The sequence below is a fragment of the Camelus dromedarius genome, chromosome 2 (assembly GCF_036321535.1).
Source record: "Camelus dromedarius isolate mCamDro1 chromosome 2, mCamDro1.pat, whole genome shotgun sequence".
NCBI lineage: Eukaryota > Metazoa > Chordata > Mammalia > Artiodactyla > Camelidae > Camelus > Camelus dromedarius.
Window position 1 is genome coordinate 38,003,501 of NC_087437.1, and position 18,611 is coordinate 38,022,111.

Consider the following 18,611-nt stretch of genomic DNA (forward strand, 5'->3'; position numbering starts at 1 on the left):
CAAATCATGCAGTGACAGTGCACAGGCCTACAGTAAAGAAATACACTTAATTCTACATCAGAAGCTCTGTTTTAACTTAGAGCACATTGCTTAAAGTATGGATGCATTTTGTTAATTATTCCTCACCTGTCATATTTTTTAAATAAAGTCACTGCTGATTTTGAATTTTTTAGAAAAGAGGGTTTTTAAAAACCAGAAAAAGTAGCAAAACTATGGCCTAAAGAGCCATTGTTGTAGGAAAAAAATGAGAAAATAATGTTTTTCTGTTCTTCTTAATAATTAATTTACCTTGTCATTAGAACATTAAGCAATGTTTAAATATAAGTTTGAACTAAACATCTATTACCATAAAGGAGAAAAAGTAATACCAAGAGAAGCAAATTTTATTGTTTTTTTCAGAGAGACACCAGCAATGTCTGTAGTGGTCAGAAAAATTACACCAAATGAAACAGTAATAAAAAATTGTGTCACTATGTACAAAAGATTATTCCCTATTCATAAGTTGTTGGAAGAGAATTTATTCTTTCACACCATCAATTTATATGCCAAGCATTGTGCAGGTTACTCAGGCTGTTGATTCAAGAAGAGTTTCTTTCTTCAGGGAGGGAAGATCTGATAGGAGGCATAGCAAACAGAAAATTATAACTCTGTGCCACAAATAAGTTCTACAGTTATAAATACTGCACCAGTGTATTAGCTTTCTATTGCTGCTTTAACAAATTACCACAAACTTGGTAGCTTAAAGCAACACAAATGTATTATCTTACCATGCTGAAGTTCAGAAATTTGAAATAGTTAGAATAAAGAACCCCTCTACCACTGATATCAATCAATCCATTAATTAGCAAGTATTTTTAAAGGACTTTCTATTTTCAAAACTCAATAAATGACACTATCTCTGTTCTTGTGGCACTTACAGCTCTTTAGCAGATATTAATAAAATGATCACAAACATGTAACATAACAGTCATAGCAATAAGATCTGTTAAGATGAATCACACGGTGCCATGATAGTAGGGGAAAGACCTGCCACTGGGGTCCAGGGAAGAGGAAATTAAATTGTGATATCAAGAAATAATAGGAAATAAACACATAGAAAAGGGGAAAGTGCATTTAAGACAGAAAGGAACAAGTAAATGGCCCAGTGGTGAAGACTGAGGTTCAGGTAAGCGATTGAAAGACCCATGTGGTAGGACCCAGAAACTAGTAATATAAGATCATACTGGGTTTTATTAAACTTTTTGGTTGAAAATTTGAAGCATTTTGAGTAAGGACCTTGAGTTGATCAGCCTTGCTTTGTGAACTGACTGTCTTGGCAGAGATGGGCAAGAGTGAATGCAGAGGGACACGTTCACATAATTGCATTGAAATAGCCCACATAGGAGATTACAGAGGCTTGTTCTGGTCTGGTGAGGAGAATGTGGAGATCAAGAAAGGAGGGTGGATCCGCGAGGCCTGTAAGAGCAGCGATCACAAGGACTGCTAGTGAAAATGGAAGATGAGAGGATATGGAGTGTGAACAGTGATTTTTAATATCCCATCGTGAGGAAGTGAATGTGTGCTGATACTCTTCAGACTTAACTACCACATAAAGTTCTCTTTGACCTGATTCTTCAGGTTTGTTGGGAGAGGATGAGGAGCTACTTTTTGATTTTCTCTGAATTTTGAAGCATTTCTGGTTCTTGTGGTGAGAGGGTGGTAGCACTCAAGTAAGAGACAACAGAAGATTGATAATGATTTAGATTAGAGGATACCCATTTTTTTCAGTACCAAGTGGAATTTTACAGGAGATGAGTTGAAGGATGGTGGGGAGCATTTCACATACAATGGTACTTGGGAATCCTGCACTTACAGAGCAAGAAACAGACAGGTGTAAATCTTTTTCTACTTTCTGGTCTAAAAGCATAAATTTGGAAATGTAAAAGGAGGATACATTATTGAGACAACTAAAAATTAAGAAATTTGGGTCTGGAAGTGGAATGCTAAGTTTAAATGTGCAGAGTGGAGGATGTTAGTGTAATGTCAAGGTTTAAGTGCTTCCCGTGGATATAAATGAATTGCACCTGTCATTTGACACTGGCTCTAACTTTTTCCAGCTGTGTGACTTCAGACACTTGACATAGATTCTTGGCACTTACATTTTCTACCTGTAAGATGGGAATAACAACAATTGCTCTCTCACAGGCTGGCTGTGAGTTTTAAATTAATTAACATGCAAACAGTGTAGGAAACACCTAGAATATGGTGAATTCCCTATAAATGTTATTTTTATTATATGCAATACAAGGATTTCTTTATACTTCAACATACCCTAAGTTCAAAAAATGTTTACCCCAGCACTTCACAGAATAAAATAATACAAAATTTTATGACATATTTCTTTTGTAAATCTTTCTCTGAAGGATAAGAAAATAGTCATACTGTACTTGTTAACAACTTAATAGCAATTTCTCAATTGGACTAGAATTCTAGTGGCTATAAATAACACAGTGATTGTCTGCCTGTGATAAGCATTTATTCAGTATATTGCTGATGTACCCATGATGGTCTCATAACTGCAGGTTTCTTCTTGTTTATTATGATTATTGTAAGTTAGGTGCCACTTGACATTTTCAGGACTAAAAACTTCTTTTTAAAGCAAGATCACAATTAAGCTGACATTAAGTAGCCTCTCCTCAGATGAACACGGCTCTCTGTAAATAAAACTAAAAAGAATAAATACCACTATTAAACTATGTACTATTCTTTTTTTTCTTTGAGCACACTGATTTTATTTTAAGGAAAATGGGTTGCTAGAAAAATATATCTAGAAATGTAACCATAAGCACAAGGAAGAATACTTCTAGATTTCTAGAATTCTTTGGTCTTCTGGACACACGGCTGAAGTAAAATACAATGCCTTTTATTAATAGGCCCTTACTAAAAGTGAGGTTAATTACTAAACTTTTCTAAGTCAAAAATAAGTGAGCATTTCTTGTTGAATATACGCTCTGGTTGTTGTATCCTTGAGTTCTTACTATGGTTTCTAGTGGGTAGATTTTAAGCAGGCTGCTCCCTTAAACATGGCTGTGAGGTCAGGGAAGGTGTTTTTCACTTGTGGGTATTTTTTTTTCACTTGTGGGTATTTTTAAATGATCTGCTACTTGTGTTATTGCATATAATCATCCTAAGATTCTGGGAAGCGAGGCATTAAGCAGAGCAAACAAATGGCTGGAGATATAAGGCATTTGTCTGCTGTCACATGGCTACTGAGTAGTAGACAGCATTCAAATCCGGGTGTCTATCTGGTTTCAAACTTTGACTTAATTTTTTACTACATTTGTCTTTATTTCAAGAAGAATTTGAGCTATTTGTAGTGGAGGTTAGGTGTAACTGAGACAAGAGTAAATTTATTTCTTTTTAAGAAAGGTCTTCCAGTAGCATTTAGATAGCATCAGATGTTTTTCAGGGAAATAAAATGCTCTGTTGGAAACACATGGCATATGTATCCATAGACTTGGTAGTAAGTGCAGCAGAAATTAGGGAAGTTGCAAACGACGCTTTTAGAAGTGCACTTGTGATGGATCAAATTCCTAGAGTCTAGAAGGTGGTTGTCGTAACACACTTATCAGAAAAGCATTAAGCAATGACAAGTATAGGAACAGAAAATTGGTTGGCTTAACATAAATTATGGGGGAAAATATATTAGAAAACCAAGTACAAGAAACAAATGCTTACAAAGACATGACACACTTGAAATGAAAATAAAATTTATTTAGTATTGCTTCAATAACTTATTTTGGTTCTCATTTTAAGACACTGCTTTAAAAAACCTGTGAGTTTGAATACACTGGCGTTTATAGTTATACTAGTTTCCTACCTAAAACCATGCATTTGTAGTTTCCCATAGAGCAAAGAGGATTAAAGCCTCTTACTTGTGGTTTTGGTTTTAATAGATATGGTCATTAAACTTGAAAATTTTAATCTTGCATTCACTTTCACTCACTCCTAATGCCTCAAAGTATACCTGAAGGAAATGCTCCAATTGAAAGATAAATTGAGAAAGAGAGAGAGGGAGAAAGGGAGGAAGAGAGAGAGAACAATTTTTCAAAAATTATGGCTTACATTCTCCAAAGGAGCAAATACACTGCATACCGAAACAAGGATTAAGATATTACAATAAATCACAAAAAATAAACCACTAAATAAACAAACATTTAGAGAACAAGAAAGATCTTAAGAGTTAAAATATTATAGCAGAAATATACAATTCAATAGACTGGGAAAATAATTTGCATGAAGTGTCTGAAAAGTAGAACAGTAAGAAAAAGAGCTGGAAAGTAAGACATTAGAAAAGTTAAAGCATTGACCCAGGATGTCCAATATCTAATATCAATCTATTAAGATTTCCAGAAGGCAGGACCACAAAAACAAGATAAGTCACCATTCAATGAGTAATACAAGAATACTGCTGCTACTCTCTCCGCAAATCCCTGGTACCAAAGAATGTGAATTTTATCAAAATTTTAAGATAAGAATATGCCCATGCTATTTAAAATGTTTCACAATGTAAAAATAGAAAAGAAAATTTAAATCTCTTAAAATAAAACACACACACATCTGTATCTAACCATAATTTTAAATAAAATGAGAAAAAAGGAAAACATTGATTTGCAATTGGCACAATTATGAGTTAATTGAGCGAAGTTTGTGTAGAAGAATAGAATGCTTAAAAGCTCCAAGGTGAAAGGAAGCATGTATTAGAGTGTACATTAAAAACGAGTGTTACTGTAGCAAAGACAGTAAGGATGGATAACTGATGGAGGAATAGGCAGAAAGTAGAAAATGCAAAATCTGGTCTTGTTTAGAAAGTTGTCATTAACTACAATAGGATGGCATTAGAGAGTTGTGAGCAGTGGAAAGAACGGATCAGATGTGTTCAATTATGAAATACATTCAATTATAATAATTTCACCAATTTTGCAATCTTAAAGATTCCTCTTGGTGTCTAATTATGGGTGACAGAGAAAATGTGTACTTGCTCATAATGAGGAATCTGATAATGAACCTTGAGATTTAAGTTACACATGGAACAGGTGATAATTTGTAATGTATAATTTCATAGACAAATAGAAACTACTTACCTAAAGCACATTACTTCATATATTTATCAAAACCTGTGATGTGTTCAGCAAGGCACACATATTAATGATATCCTCTTATTCCTCCAATCCCCCTACCCAATATGGCTTAGAAAAGGCAACATTTGTTTTCAATTTATACTAAAGAGCAGAAGACTATAAAAAGCCTTTAGACTGTTTTATCCAGGTCATTTTTGTAGTTAGTTTTTCAAACTTTTCTTTTAAAGGTCTGATCCTTTCTTACTTTTCCAGGCTTATCTTTTGTCCTTTTATCCTTGATACACCATGGTCTCCTGCTACAGCAATACGACCTTTTTCTCTTCTGCAGGAATTTGCATGTCAATTATACTTTATATATTGTGAGTTGTTTGGAGTCAAGAGATGATAACTTTTTATCCTATGAGTATTTATGAGATATATGTCCAGCATATTTATTTCTCAGAGACTATGCTACATACCAGCAACAAAAAGATATTAAGATCGAGTTTTGTCTTGGTTCTAGTAGTATTGTTCTATAGCAAGTGCTAAATACATATTTTTGACTGTGTTGTTAATCACCATATAACTACTTTTTGAGTGAATTTAATCTCAGTTTACTTTTTGATATTTTAAGCTTAAGTTTGAATAAATAGAGCTTTATTCCCAGACAAAAATTCATTTGACATCCCTTTCTTATCAGGAAATATCTCTACCTATAGTAGGCAGAATGTTGTCTTCATGACCTTTGCCCCTGCTGTCACACCAGTGACAATGGTGCATTACATGGCAAAACAGACACTGAAGACATAATTAAGGTTACTAATCAGTTGACTTCAAGATAGAAAGATTATTTGGGATTATTCAGGTAGCACAATGCAATCACATGAGCCCTTAAATGCAGAAAAGGAAGTCAGATAGATGTGAATAAAGGGTAAATCCGAGATTTGAATCATGAGAAAGACTCCACCTGCTGTGGCTGGCTTGCAGATGGAGGGAACCACATGGTAAACATAAGAAGGAAGTAAATTCTGCCAATAACTGATAATCTTGAAAAGCAACCCCAAACCCTAGATTGAATTGCAGCCCTGCTGACGCTTTGATCTTGGCCTTGTAATACACTGAACAGAAATTCCATCTAGGCCATGCCAGGTTTTTGACTTACCAAAACTGTGAGATGATAAATGAATGGTTATATTTAACCATTATATAACATAAACTGTTGTATTTGTGACTTGTTATGTAAAAATAGAAATCTAATATACTGTCTAAAAGGATGTTCATTACTATTATGGTTTTAATTCCTGAGACAACACTTCAGTGTGAAGAGATTCAACCACATGGAAGAATCATAAATGTAATTAAATGTAATTGTGTTTAATTTGATGAATTATAATTATGACACCATTTTTACTTTTAGCGAAAACATAGTCAATGTATGGACAGTATACAGATTTACATCTGTTTCCATAGAGATTTTGTGTTATAGTAGAAAAAGCCCTGGAAGAGCAATCAAAATAGCTGTTTTCAAATCCAATAGTTTCCGTAATTGCACAGTTATTAGGTTTTATAATCAGTGTAGCTTTCTCAAAAAGGTAAATGGATCAATGGATAGGGAGATTGATAGATAGTGAACAGTCTATGTATTTAGATTTTTGAAAGTTATTGTATCTTAAGGAAGATTTAGAATGTATTTAGAAAACTCTTCTTTCTGCATAAATGATTCCAGAGGGTTAATATCATTACAGGTGTCTCAACTCATTAAATGCCACTGTGTAACTTATATACTTTTTTAAAGCAAACTTGCTCAAGCAGCAAATTCAAAGTGACAAGACTCTTTTTATCATATATGTGGCATTATTAATTTTGCAGCCTCTCCAGGAGATGCGAAAAATAGTATGTCATTAAGTCATAGATGTACACAGTTTTCTAAGGTCTAGATACTCACAAGTCTAAACTCACAAAGAAAAGATAAAGGAATTCAAAAGCTTATTAATATAAATAATGGAATGACCAAAACATATATTGCCTTAGGCAATACAGTTATTGGTTAATAACTCCTTATTACATCATCATCTTTTTATTTTAGCACTTCATTTCTTATCCTTTGATCTGATAACTCCTTTTTACACTCTAGACCCGTGTGTTATTTTTCTGGCCAGAAATCTGACCCAGTAATAATTCAACATAATTAATCTAAACTTAAAGGTCTTCACTAAATCTTTATTAATACTGAATTTTAAAAGTTTAAGATTTTTTTTTCTTTTTCAATGACTTTCAATATATGCCTATGTGCCTATGTCTTCAAGCACACCGATCCTTTCTTCTGTGGCATCTAATCTACTATTAATACCAGCCAGTGTGTTATTTATTTTGAATATTGTTTTGCACCTCTAAAAGTTTTATGATCTTTTTTTTAAAAAGCTTTGGTCTTTTTTTGCTATTTTCTTGTTCTCTTCTCATCATCTTCGTTGTTTTGTTTATATTCTGAGCATTTGGGACATGTACATTAGCTATTATAATACATGTGTCTGCTAATATGCTCATCTCTGTTATTTCTGCATCTTTCTTTTGATTCATTTTTCTGCTGGTTATAGGCCATATTTTTTTCCTGCTTCATTGCATACCTAGTAATTTTGTACTGGATCTAGGAAGTGATGAATTTAACATTGTTGGATGATAGATTTTGTTTTATATAGACTTGGATTTTTCTCTAGCATGCAGGTAAGTTATTTGCAGAAGATTTGAGACTTTGGGGATGGCTATTAAGTGCTGTGAGGGTGAACTCAGAGAAGTCTTTGGTGTGCAGCTGATTTGGCCCAACTTCTAAAGTGATACCTATCCTTGGGACTATCCCTGATGCCGCATATATTTAAATGTTTCTCTGCTTTTGGCATTGTTTGAGCTCTAAGATTTGTTTAGAGTGGTGTTACCCCAACCACCTTATGGAATGTCACCCTACTCAGGTGCAGACTAGTAATAAGGTAAATATTCAAGAAGACCTCTCTGTAGTCCTCTGAGATTCTCTCTGTGCTGGTCTCCTCTCTGGTTTTCTTCCCAGCACAGTTGATCCTGCTCTGCTTCTTTTCACCCTGACTTCTGGTTCTTCAGCTCATTGAGATTACTTGACGTTGTTTGGTTTCTCTTTCTCTGCACCACATAAACTGACTTCAGGAAGTAACCTATGTCAAGCAGAAGTCTGGCTTATTTGTTTCCTTCCTCTCAAGGATCATAGTCCTCTTCTGGCTGTTTCCTGATGTCTAATGTGTGTGTGTGTGTGTGTGTGTGTGTGTGTGTTGAGGTATATATGTTTTTCTAGTTGTTTATTGCAGCAGGGCCATTCTCAGAGCGGTGCTTTAACGGCAGGAGTGGAAATACCCTTGAAGTCATTTTAAAATGATATCTTTTTCTATTTCTTTCACGGAAAGTGTTCAGAAATAATGATATATCATGAACACAAAGATACTCGGTACCCAGATCTTTGCTTTAAAATCCTATTAATTGCTGAAATGAACCAAAACCCTTTATGGCTGATTTCCAATTTCCCATTGACTAATTTTAGACATGGGATAGGGAAAGTAAGAGATGAGGCTGGACATTCTTGTTACACTAGAAAGTTTGTAAAAAAAGAAATGCTAAAAAAAGAGGAAAATATGTCAAAAGTTCATAGATACCTGAATAGCTCATATAGACAGCATTTGGGAAACACTTCAGGAATAGCAGTGAAACACAGGTGGGCTAGTGATTTACAGTAAAGGTCTTTCTCAAAATGCAGCGCTCCATTGTAGGACTAATTGAGTAAATATAGATTTATCCTAACAAAGCCTAAGACAAAAGCCTTCACAAGATAAAGAAGATCCACCAATAATTTAACCGCCAGGTAGAAAACTTTAATACTCTTCTGATGAAGATAACAAAATCAAGGTTTCCTGCAATATATCGTCTATAATGCTTTGTATATAACTGAAACTTTTTAGCCATGTGAAGAAGCAGGAAAATGGAATCCACAGTCAAGGAGAATGCAAGTGAACAGAAAAAGATACTCAGATGGCACATTTGTTGGAAGTAGCAGACAAGGGTTTCAAAATAACTGTTATATATATATGTTAAATAATTTACAAAAGATGAATAGAATGGTGAAGAGAGAAGGAATTGCAGGACAAATATGAAGTAGCCTTAAAAAGTAACCCCCAAAAATCTTAGAATTAAAAAGATACAATATTTGAAATAAAATTATTGGATGGGAATAATAGCAGGTTGGACACTACAGAGAAAAGAATCGTTGTACTTGAAGACCAGTAAATAGAAACTATCTAATCTCATCTGAAGCACACATAGAAAAAAAGAAAAGAAAAGAAAAAAAAGATTGCAAATTAAGCAGAGCCACAATGCCCTAGGCGAGAGACGATAACAGTCAGTCTAAAATACATGTATTTGGTGTCCCAGGAGAAGGAGAGAAAATGGGAAAGAAAAATATTAACACTGGTTAAAATTTGAAAAGCTTTTTAAAACATCAATCCACAGAGCCAAGAAGAAAGGAAATCCCAAGCTGGAGAAATACAATAAAAACCTTACGAGGTTGCAGCATAGTTGAACTACTAAAAATAAAGAGAACATCTTGAAAGCAACCAGTAAAAAAAAATTAATAGAAAAAAGGGAGAGAGAGAGGAAGAAACAATAAACAGGACAGCTAATTTTCAGCAGAAGTAATGGAGAGCAGAAGGCAATGAAATGACATCTTAAAGGTGCTCAAAAAAACAAAGCACATTTGCCTAGAATTTTATATACAGTGAAGGTGTTCTTCCAAAATGAAGGCAAAATAGAAACACTTTCAGATAAACAAAACTCAAGAGAATCAGTCACCAACAGAGCAGCATTGCCAGCATCACTACAGGAAGTGAATCCATCTGAAGAAAATGCAACTGGAGATGATGCTTGCCTTATGTGAAGTGGTACAGTATCAGTCCAAGGTAGATGAAGAGTCAAGGAAGCATATTATAATCCCTAAAATAACTACTAGAAAACCAACTGAAAGAGTGAATAATAAAATGCTACATAGGAGATAAAATGGAATACTAAAAACAGCCCAATATTTTAATTATTTTAACAGAAGGTAGGAGTAGGGGGCAGAAACTGAGGACTTGAGGGTCTTGACCCAGTGTTCTGCCTCTTTGTTGTGGACTGGACCCTGCTGGCCCCGTGGCAGAAAATCACTAGAGAAATAAATGGCATTCTACAAAAACTGAAGCAGAAGATCAAAATCTGTGTGGTAGGTGGGTTGAACTTTGAGAAAGTGAAGGAGACATTGGGAAATGATGTGGTTAAAAAATATGATTATGTGTTTCCAGGAGATGGCTTGGTAACATACAAAGATGAGAAACTCTCATGGAAACAGAATATTCAAGGTCATCTTGGTGAGGCCCTAATCCAAGATTCAATCAACTACTGTCTGGGCTGCACTGCAGAAATCAGACCCCTGAAGAAGATGGATGAGTTCTGTCATTGGAATTCTAAATGTTAGGTTAAATATGTCTGCTATTAGAAGAAGCGGCAGCCCAAAAGAACACATGGGGTTCTATGAAGACCATAAGAATAGACAGAAATGTGTAGATCTATGGGAAGAGTCTGCAAATAAAGGCCTCACATTTTCTGTAGAAGGCAAGATCAGCTCTAATGTCTTTCCTGATGGATAAGACAAGAGATATTGCCTGGGACATGTGGAAAATTATGGTTATAAGACCATTTCTCACTTTAGAGACAAAACAATGGCTGGTGAGAATGACCATGAGATCCTCACAGACCTGAGACTTGCAGGTCATGCCAAGTCTGTCCCTGAGAACACAGCAAGATCTGTGATGAGCTCTTGTCCTAATAGTCCTTTCCCTGGTGGAAAGGAGAGGGAGTCCCAGCTAGTGAGCCTGACAGGGTCATTCAGTGGCCACGTCCAAGGTTGCTCCTTCACGTGCCCACCCACCCCAGGCCAGGTCAGGTTCTCCACAGGGTTCAATCATAATGTATGGTCCTGACAGTGATACCCTCACTCAGCAGGGAAATCACTGTCTACCCACAAACATGTGATGCCCTCCACCTCCAATGCCAGAAGAATCCAGAAGAGAGAAGGCAGGACTTGTCGAGAATGGCTCAAAGGAATAGCTCCACCAATAAGATTCTATCCCCTAACTCCATATGTGCAATCAGAGTATGCATTTTTTTTTTGGAAAACTTCCTCTCGTTCTAGAAAGATACAGAACAAATGTGCCTGGATCCTCCCTCTTTGTGCCTCTTGTGATAAATGTAACAGATACTTATGTTTAAACCCCCCGCATCAATAACAAAATGGGGATTTGTGATGAGAAAAAATGGCAGGACTTTTACAGCAATTCAACTTTGGGGCACAAGTTTAAAAATTCCTTCCTGAAATGAAGCTGCACCCTGAGTGTCAGCTTGATGGGACTTTTCAACCAAAGGGACTGTGATCTTGAGGGCAGTATTAAGCTAAATGACTGGGTGCACTCTTTGTTTTCCAATCTTGTCTCCTGTTTGTGAGATGCATACCTCAGCATGCCTGCTGACAGATGACTGGCAAAGTGAAAACTGACCCCAAGCCATTTGCACTTAGCTGTCCTAGAAGGCAAGTCAGCTCTGTATTCACTCTACCTTGAATAGCCTGGTTCGTTCTCTGTAAACATGGAGATGGGAGGAAATAGGAACCAAACCCCTGGTGGAAAATTGGTTCCAGCAGAACTTCCTTTGGATGCATCTTCTGATCCCAAGTCTGGAGAAACTAACTTATAATGTTCAGTTTCACCAAAAGAATCTTCTTATTGGACCTGGCTGCCTTCCCAAAGGCATTTTTGACCTCTACTTTCTCAAGTAAGAGCCTGGATAATTAATAGGAATAGGAGCTGCCCTTTATCTCTCTGTAAACCTTTTAATAAAAGGAGTCCACCCAAGCCCTCCCCTAGCCTTTGACGCCAGGGTGCGAGCAGCTCTGGTTGGGACCCTCACTGCTCCCTTACACAATCTGCAAGTTCTCTGTAGAACTGGAAGGAAGCTGAAGGCCCAGGTCTAGAGCACAGTTGAAGAGAGCTTCCTGGGTAATGGTGCACATGTCATTTTTCAGTATTTGGACATGTTGGATCCATAACCCCTTCAAAGATAGGTGCTGGGGTCCAGCTTCAGTCCACAGTGTGGCCTCTGCTCAGGGTAACCTACCTGAATCCTGGACCTGGGGAGCCCTGTGCTCTGCAGCCCCTGCCTCCCAGACCCTAGCCAGTTTCTTTCATCACAGAAAAAACTGGTTCCCTCCAAACACTCTGGTCACTCAGTCTTCTCTTAGCTCAGGATTGGGTTGGGGGAAGAAGGAAGAAACACCAGCCTATGAAATCCCCCCACTCAACCACTCCGTTTACCACACATGGGATGATTGTTTTGCAGTGATTCTCAGGCAAGACCATCCTGTTGTATCTTTGTGGAATTTTATAAATGATACTGCAATGACACTTCAAAATGAAAAGTAACAAATTAAAGTGATTTTGTTGTTTCCTAAAAAACAAAATAAAATAAAAGAAGGCAGTGAAGGATGAACAATGGGACCAAGAACAGATGATGAAAAATAGAAGACAAATAACAAGAAAGTATAATTAAATGCAAAATATCAATAATTATGTGACATATAACTGGACTTAATGCTCCTACTGAGTCAGAGATTGTCAAATTGGATAAATAAGCAAAACTCGATCTATGTGCAGTTTACAAGGCATGAATTTTAAATATAAGAAAGTTGAAAGTAAAAACATCAGAAGAGATGCTATGTAAACACAGCAAAAGAGAAATGATACGACTGTACTTAAAGTAGACTTCACGACACGTGGTATTTCCAATTATAATGAATATGCATAAAGGTAGGCGATTCAATTTAACAAGAGGATCTAAAAATATTGAATTGTATGTACCTAATAACAGAGCTCAACAAAACATAAATAATAACTGTGAAAACTAAAGAAAGAACTGGAGAAATCCGTCATTACTGTTGCACATACTGTAGGGTTTTTATTTATATGCATTTCTAGAACATAAAGTACTAATCTAAACTAAGGGAAATTTCACTAATGGTTGATTTTGGTGGAGTTTTGATTGTAAAGGGAGTAAAGATATGTTCTCAGGGTGATGAGGACACTTTTTTACTTGTTCAGGCTGGTGGTTTCACAGGCGTACACATTTGTCAAACTCCTCAAGTTAAACACCGAAATCTGTCCATTTTATTGCATGTAAATTCTTTCTCAGCAAAACCTCAAACCACTGCCCACTATTCCTCATAATGCCCTTTTGTCACTTGCCACATTTAATATTGGATTTTCTACACGTTTGTATGTATTATTTCCCTCGCTGGAATTATAAAGTTCTGCCTGAATTATTTATTTACCTTTGCTATTTTTCAGCATTTTTCCCAATTTGGGTAATCAGTAAATACCAACTGAGCATATGGAAATGAACTGTAAATATTGCATTCAACATTTTAAATAGGATTAAGTTTATTTTATACTGTAGAACACAGGTTGGCAAAGGATGCCCTGTGGGCTAAATTTGGCCCATGGCTTGTTTTTGTGTGGACCACAACCTAGGAATGGTATTTACATTGCAAATGAAAAAAATCAAAAGAAGTAAATACTATGTGACAAATGAAAAAATATATGAAATTCGAACTTCAGAAAACATAAATGAAGTTATTTATTATAACACAGGAGTGTTAAAAAGATGAGAAAAGACATACCACGCAAACACTGAGCATGATAAAGCTGAGACAGTTTTACTAGCATCAGATAAAGGAGGCTTCCAGGGCACAGAGTATTGCCAGATATAACTGAGGAGAATTCACAAAGGTAAAACTTGACATGGACATTTTAACTGGGCTGACAGAGAGCCCAGGAATCTGAATTGCACCAAGCCCTCAGGCCCTTTCTAACAAAACCTGCTGTAGAGTAATTGAGATAACAAAAGAATTCTTAGGTCGTGAGCCATACAAATAATCCGCTATTTCACAAGACACAAAGTAGCAGATGGGGTCACACAACAGGTTTAGTAAGAGGAATACGGGTGATTGTGCAGGCTGCAGGCTGGACGCGATCCGGAAGGCTGTGAGACAAAGAGAGAACTGGTTTCTGCCTGCACGCTTTCAGCAGCTTTGCAAAGATGAGATTTATAAATACTTTATAAATTAAAGAAATTAACTACAGCATCGCTAAACTGAAAGTACCACCTACACGACTTGCACCGTTTTCTATTAATAGTGAGTGAAGCATTAGCTGCCAAGGCCTTGGGATAAATTATTATGGAATTAGAGCTTGCCGAGATGAATTACTGCCTCTCATATGCACATTACTTGTAGCAAGAAAATACCATATTTGGAGTCAATCTCTTGTAGAGTCCAAAAGCTACACACAGTTACAATGACATAAGAGCTTTGACTGACAGCCTTATTAATGTTTTATAGAAACGAGGTGGAGAAGATAAAATGGATAATAATTTAAATGAATATGAGATGGTTCTTCAGTATTTCTTAATCTTTTTGGCCTCTCAGCTACTTCTAATAGTACAAGAAGGCATTCCTTGTTTTTAAAGAAACACACTATTCTATAGCATTACTTATTAAGGAGGGAATAAATTCAATATTAATCACTGAAATGATTATAGTTAGAAAATTTTGAGGTCCATGTTTAATCAGTTGTGATATGTCTGTGCAATGTGGATGGAAGGGGGTTTCTGGTCAGGATCATCTACCTATAATTAATATCATAATTATAACTCTTACTGGCAAATACAGACCCATTGGGAATTGCTTAATCAATAAGATTTATTACCAGAATCGAATATAAGGGTAATTCACAGGTCACAAAGGCCTAATGTGGCCAGGCCTCAGGGGAAAAAACTGGAACCGTCAATATGATTGTTATTAGGACTTTGTCTACAATGGTCACTTTGGGCTGTTTCCTTGTTCAGTCTTGCTGCTGACCAGCCTCCTCCCATAGCTGAAAATGGCTGCCCTTCACTTTCCAGTTTAGAATCCGCACTGTAGAGGAATGCCATGAAGGAGATTAAATGCCTGGCTTCCTTGCTAAAAAGCTAGTTGGCCCAGGTGGTGTTAGTAAGTACCTCTCCTAGTCTAACCACAACAGATCCTGCAGCCCCGCAACTGGGTCCAGAGAAAGAGGTCTCACTGTTCTAATCTGACTAGTGCTCACTAGTCAGACCAGAGAATATAGTAATAGGGCCAAGTTGACAAAATATCGTTTGTTTAAAAAACTTCCTCATCCATAAAAACAATGTCTGATTTTCATGTATTGCCCTCAACCCACCAACCTGGGAAAATACTGAGAAAATAACAATAAGAAGTTGAGCTTCAGGAATCCATACCCTTTTAAAATTAACGTCTAAATGCATTTGTCAGAATTCACTGAAAGGACGCTAGCGGTTTATGCATATAATTATACATAAATTTTACCTCAGCAATAGCAAAAAACACAGGAAATAAATATTGAACTCCGGTTAATAACATGCATGTTGAGGTATTTGTGGGAATATACTGATGTCTGAAACTTTGTCTGAAATGCATCAAAAATAACACACATGAGGGGGGTGGAGGGTGGGAAGGGATAGACTGGGATTTCAAAATTGTAGAATAGACTACACTGTATAGCACAGGGAAATATACACAAAATGTTATGATAACTCACAGAGAAAAAAATGTGACAATGAGTGTGTATATGTCCATGAATAACTGAAAAATTGTGCTGAACACTGGAATTTGACACAACATTGTAAAATGATTATAAATCAATAAAAAATGTTAAAAAAAATAATACACATGAATCGATGGTTAAAGGTGTAGATGAACACAGATGATGAGAGATGGGATAAAGCAAATACAGTGAAATGTTAATTGCAGCGCTGATATAGTGTATATATGAGTTTTTTCAGTAAAATTCTTTCTACTTTTATGCATGTTTGAAAATTATCCCAATGAAATGTTGGGGGGAAAAAACCAAATGAATCAGCACCTCCTCCCATGAAGAATGCATTCTCAGTTAGTATTTCTATGCACTTGAGAAGCTAGAAGAATCTCTATTCCTACCACTTTAGATAGTATTTTACATTGCTTTAAATGATTTACTAATTACAGTGGGTCATCTTAAATATTCTTTTCAAGTTTTTAGTTCCACGATGAATAGTTATACATTATAAAACATAAAACAGCAAAATCTGAAGATATAAATTACCCGTATACTCACTACTCACAGACATTTGGTGTATGTTCTTCTAGAATTTGCGTTAATAAATGCTCTTTTAAAAGTTGGAGAGACAAAATCAAATATATGGGAAGCATGTATTATCTTTGTCATTTAATAGATCTGACCAGAAACCTTGCTTCTTAAAATCCAAATTTATCATTTCCCACCTGAACCTTATCATGACAAGTATTTGTTTTTATCCTTCAGATTTCTCATTGACCTATTCCATGGGTGTTTTATGTTCTATTGATTTTCTCAGCTAGTACAGTATTATACATGTACTTCACAATACAATATTATTGGATTGTACTGTCTCAATAGCTTAGGGACTGAGATGTTTATCAAGCACTGCCTAATAGGCAGCACTATGAATTGTGACCAGAAAAATAATATGAAAGAAATAAAACTTATTTTACAAAATATTAAACAGAAGATTGCCAACATGGCGGAGTAGAAGGACGCATAGCTCATCCTTTCCCACAAATATACCCAAAATTACAGCTTCAGACCCATCAATTTGCACAGGAAAAAATATTAAACAGGTCATTTTGTTGATGTTTAAGACAGGTAACTAGTCTGAGCCTCAGTTCTAGAAACTTAACAACTTCAAGAGAAGTAACAAGATGCTTGTAGCACTTCATCCAGTACACGTCAGACGCTCAGTAAATCCAAGTCAGGATTGATATTAGTATGTTATTTTTAACTTGCACATTATTAGCATATTGACAGACTAGACTATGCTGAAAACGCCTGTACTTAAAAGAGGTTTCAGTAGTTTCCCATAAATACTTTTTATATTATTGACATTTTTATTAAGTTCATTTTCATTGATAATGCAGCCCGACATGAGTTTAGACAAGTTCTGACACCACAAAGTCTAAATTTTTTGAGTCTCAGTAATTGAGATTTTGTTATTTCAGGATCTAAGATAAAAAGCCTCACTTAACGTTTTAGATGCTTTGTTAAGACATCATTCTTTCATCTCTGTCCTGGACTAGTGACTTTTCACTTGTGTGCAATATGTCATTAAAAACAGTAAAGACTTTGTTCCACAAATGATACAATATTATCTTGTTTTTTTAAGTTAATGTTTTTCCCTTTGTCATGAAACAGCCGTTACTAATCTGCTCAAATCATTTGTAAATCTCTGGCTTTCATCAATGCTTGCTACATTTTTTCCATCAAAAAGAAGAACAAATTATATATTAATTTTGCTGTCCCTCCTTCTCTAATGGAATTTCTCTTCCAACTCACCTTTTGTGAGTCAACTGACATGTGGCAAATACCCTCCTCACAGATGGATCCATAATGGCCATCACACAGTTGCTGAGTTTTGCAACACAGGTGCTTACATCGGCCCTGCTTGCCTGCCAGCAATATACAGATTTTTGGCAGACCCCCACAGTTGTAAAAAGAAGCAGAGAGACAGCACATGCTCGTTCAGCTGGCACTCATCCTTCTCTGCAGTGGGGCCCACACTTGAGCCAGGCTCACTGCTATCATCACCTCTTGGTCCCTGAATCACTGTCAGGTTCTTGACCCATATCTGCCACTTGCAAGGAAACTCTTTTGGTTTAATTACAAATGTGCAGATTTACTCTGGAAATAATGTGTTCCTTCATGCAATATTTGCTACCAAAAAAGGAGTGGAAACTGAGAAACTTGAAGGCAGTCTTTTTTCTTTCTGATACAAAATTAAATGTTTCTACAATAAATATAACAATGCATTCAAAATGAGGTTTCCTTTGTTAAAAAGTCGTATGTTCGCTATCAGTTTTTAAATTAAACCTTTGATTTTCCAAACATACCTTTGTCATTTTTACTCGATGATCTATCTAGAGACAGTGATTGCTATTCATATATGTGGATGGATCTGAAAATACTGTTTGCGAGCTGTTTTTCAGCATGAGTGCATATTAGTGGGAATTCATGCTCTGGGCTAGTTTCCAGGACTCCTAATGTGACTTAGAGATAGACTCACCCTTGAGGAACTCATAGTAGAGTTGATGGAAATGTCAGTGCGATACCTTCTACTAAATAGAATGAATAAAATGAAGTGATACTGGTGGGAGGAGAGGCTGTTGTGCCTGAGAAGGGTCAAGGAGAGCAATGGAAAGACAATGACATACACTTCCAGCTTACAGGATGTGAAATAGTTCATTAGGAATGTATGTGGATGTAGGTAGTTAGGACAAAGGGAAATGGAACAGCAGGTTTGTTTTGGAAA

General features: G+C 36.1%; 1 long non-coding RNA gene and 1 pseudogene across 1 annotated transcript in view; both read left to right on the plus strand.

Moving 5' to 3' along the window:
- LOC135322664 (uncharacterized) overlaps positions 1 to 18,611 on the plus strand; it is a 56,222-nt gene that overhangs the window by 13,428 nt on the left and 24,183 nt on the right. The gene's annotated exons all lie outside the window — the stretch shown is intronic.
- Positions 1,322 to 11,122, plus strand: LOC105086014 (phosphomannomutase 2-like; annotated as a pseudogene).